Source organism: Gavialis gangeticus, unplaced genomic scaffold, assembly GCF_001723915.1.
Source record: "Gavialis gangeticus isolate Ggan-Ray unplaced genomic scaffold, GavGan_comp1, whole genome shotgun sequence".
Lineage (NCBI taxonomy): Eukaryota > Metazoa > Chordata > Crocodylia > Gavialidae > Gavialis > Gavialis gangeticus.
This window is the reverse complement of record NW_017729006.1, coordinates 41,555,385-41,558,744: the sequence shown is the minus strand read 5'-3', so window position 1 is coordinate 41,558,744 and position 3,360 is coordinate 41,555,385. Positions and strand designations below refer to the sequence as shown.

At 38.8% G+C, this 3,360-nt stretch overlaps 1 long non-coding RNA gene across 1 annotated transcript in view; it reads right to left on the bottom strand.

Moving 5' to 3' along the window:
- LOC109291900 overlaps nucleotides 1-2,642 on the bottom strand; it is a 14,460-nt gene extending 11,818 nt beyond the window's left edge. The window contains exon 1 of the long non-coding RNA XR_002095981.1: nucleotides 2,632-2,642. This is a non-coding gene — a long non-coding RNA (uncharacterized LOC109291900). The remainder of the gene's footprint in view (nucleotides 1-2,631) is intronic.
- Nucleotides 2,643-3,360: the final 718 nt, after the last annotated feature.

Sequence of the window (3,360 nt, the reverse complement as noted above, 5' to 3'; positions counted from 1 at the left end):
GGGGGGGGGGGAGGTGGTGAACCTATTACTATCCTTTTAAAGGAATCCACTAATTTTAGGCATCTCAAATCTTAGATCTCAATTACAAAGACTGGTGTCAAATCATATTAACTGCAAATCCACTTAATTGGGTAATTATGAGGTTTTAGAATAAAGCAACATGGTATTGCTCATTAATAAGAATGGAGTTCACCATGTATATTTGGGTGAACTTAATTGTACTAAAAATAAGCCAAGGTCATCATTACCTATGATCATCACCAAACAAACACATGACAGCTTTGCTACTATCTGAAAGATTCAGAAACCTGCCACTAACTCATTTGTCAACCCTCTTTATTCCTATGTCTGGTAAATAATTTGAAACACTAACTAAATAAATAGCTCTTCAACCACTCAAGCATCATAACAACTACAGCTCTTAAAATTATGTCCCTATGCCCATAAAATGAGTGGATTGCAGCAATGATATAGAAAGCATTGAATTAAGGCTTCATAATAACTGTGTGGATTTTTAGGATTTAACATGTCTAGACCATAAATACAAGTAACAACATATAATGTCATAGTAGGCTGCACCATCAGCTCATCTCTCTTCCCTTTCTGTTACTTTCCTTCCTCCCTTCCCTTTCACTCTGCCTGAAGAGTAATAATGTAGATTTTAAATGGATAAAGAAACAGTAGAATCTCAGGCATATTCAATTTATATTTCCCCTATACAGTGTTATAAATTGCAGGTTACATTAATATAGGTCAGTTTTCACGGTTACTGTTAAGATAGTTTTCCTCATAATATTTTTTTTTTTTTTTTTTTTTACTTTTTGCCCTCCCATACAAAGAAATCCATTAATAGCGGTTTTTTAAATGCCACTTGTTTCAATAGAAAAAGTAAAGATTTCAGTGACACATCTTATTATTCTAGAGGAGTATGCCACAATTTGGGATTCCACACAAGGGTTTGGGGATTGATTTACATAAATAGGCTCAATAGTCCCAGTTTCATTGCCTGTCTTAAGCACTGTGGGTCTGATACAAAAGTCCAATGACATCTGTTTCAAAGACTCTCATAGACTTCAAAGGGCTCTGCACCACACACTGTCTCCTGCAGTATTTACAGGACAAGCTCCTTGTAGAAATTCAAGTGTATGCCATTACAAAAATTCAGCTGGGGTTAAAGTCTGGCCTTTGGTCAAGATCCTCACTAAAGAGTTAACATACCAGAAGCCAAGACTACTCTAAATTTAAGATGAACTCCCAGTTATTAGATTCTATCCATGGACACTTGATACATTTTTAAATTGTCTATGTATCAAAACTATTTTTGGAGAATTATCATAAATTCATCTCCTCTACCACTGCAGCAGGGCAAGCAGTGGGCAGGGGGGCAGGTGTTAAGGGGGTAGGTAGAGGGGGGAGGCAATGAAGGAGGACAGTAGAGGAACAAGCAATGGAGAAGGCATTGTGGAGAAGGCATGGGGGAAGGCAGTGGTGGGGGTGGGCAGCCCTCTATCCTCGCCCCCATCATTTTCCCCCTCTGCTTTCTGCCCCCACACCTACATGTCCCAACACTTGCCTGTCCCCCCAGGGTGCCCCAGTTGGCACCTTTAACTCTGGAAGGACTCTGTTCATTTTCCAGCCCAAGGCAGGGAACACTTAGTTGCTTTGACCTGAGCCTGCCCCGCAGCTCCAGCTGGATCTTGGAGCTCAAGCCAGGGCCAGAGCAGCTGTTGCTGCTACCGCTGCTACTGGGTCAAGTTGGGGACAGAGCAACTACATGTTCTCTGCCCTAGGCAGTGAGGACAGATTCCTGCTGGTAAATGGCGAGGGGGGTGGGAATGGGATGAGTGTAATTATGATGGTGGGGGCTGGTAACGTGGTGGGCAACAGTTACAGCTTTGAACTTGACCCTGGGTCAGATTCTGACTCTCAGTACTTGCCCCCCATCCTCCACCACCCTACACTCTAATCCAAGATGAGGGTTTTTCCCAATGCTAAATGGGAGCAGATCTCATCTTGGATTTGAGTAAATATGGTACAAGATAGGCTCACTACAGCAGAGTTTGATCAAATGATGTAACATGTTAAATCACTCTCTTCCCTAGTGAGGACAAAGCCTTAGAAGTACAAACAAAAACAGAATTCGTCTGCTGTATGTGTTGGGTTTTTTTAGCTTCTTCAGGCAAAATCATTTACAAACAAGACTTTCTTGCGCTTGTAAGATAGCTATCATCTGAAAAGACCAAAGAACTTTAGAGGTTCTGTGCTATACATTTTATGATGCGTAAAAGGGAACGAATAAAAGAGGCTCATCCAAGACAAAATACCAGCCAGTGATCAATGGGGAACAGAAGTATAGCCCCACGGTCATTCACTCGAACCTTTTCACCATACTGTCTCTCAGATGTAACCAATTACTGAAACTGACTCCTGACACATTTCACTGAGAACCACTCTCCCACTTGTAAAGGTTCTGTCTATTGTTACTCTTCTTTTTATACATTAAGGCAGATTTGTGTTTTTTTCTATTAATTATGTGCATCATTCTTACAATATTATTTTCAAACTCTTGGTACTCCATACAACTACAAAAATAGCTGATACAAAAAACAAAATGTACATTAAAATGAAAACATTGAACATTTCTCTGAACCGAAGCCTAGTCTTTCACATATATAACATTGGACCAACTATCCATTTTGCTATCTATAGAAAAAACAGTTCCTCTATTGTAGTCCCTGAAAAAGCAGACCCTTGTTCACATGAAAAAAAATTATGAAGACAAAAATTAAATACTTATTTAAATAGGAGTTGCCTGCTTTAACTTTTAGCTTATCTTTTGCGTTGCAGTATTGGACACCAGTCCCCAATCAGAGTTGACAGTCCTGGAGCTGGGCACCTTGCAAGCGTAACAAAAATCTGGATCTGACTGGAGCTGTCTTTTGCATATAGAAACCACTTATACTTAATATTCTGTGAGCTGTTATCTGTAATTTGCTGTTTACTTCTTTATGCTCTTCTAATATTTTATTTTCCTTGATCTACTAATTGTTACATAAGCTTTCCTAATTTGTTTTTTAATTTTCAAATGTTTATCTTTTATGCTCATCTTGGTTTCTGTTGCCTTGAGCAACACTGATTTTACTGAAATTAATTTTGCTTATAGCTTCTTCAGCCCTACCTAAAATACTTACCACTTGTTGCTATATTGATTTCCCACATAGCTAAATTCCAACCAATTTTCTTTACTTTACTTCATATTTTTTCAAATACTACTTGCCTAATATTGAATATGTCTATGTTGCAGCTCTGTCCACATAATCATGTAACTATTATAAATAGGGACCTACCTAAATCATGGTG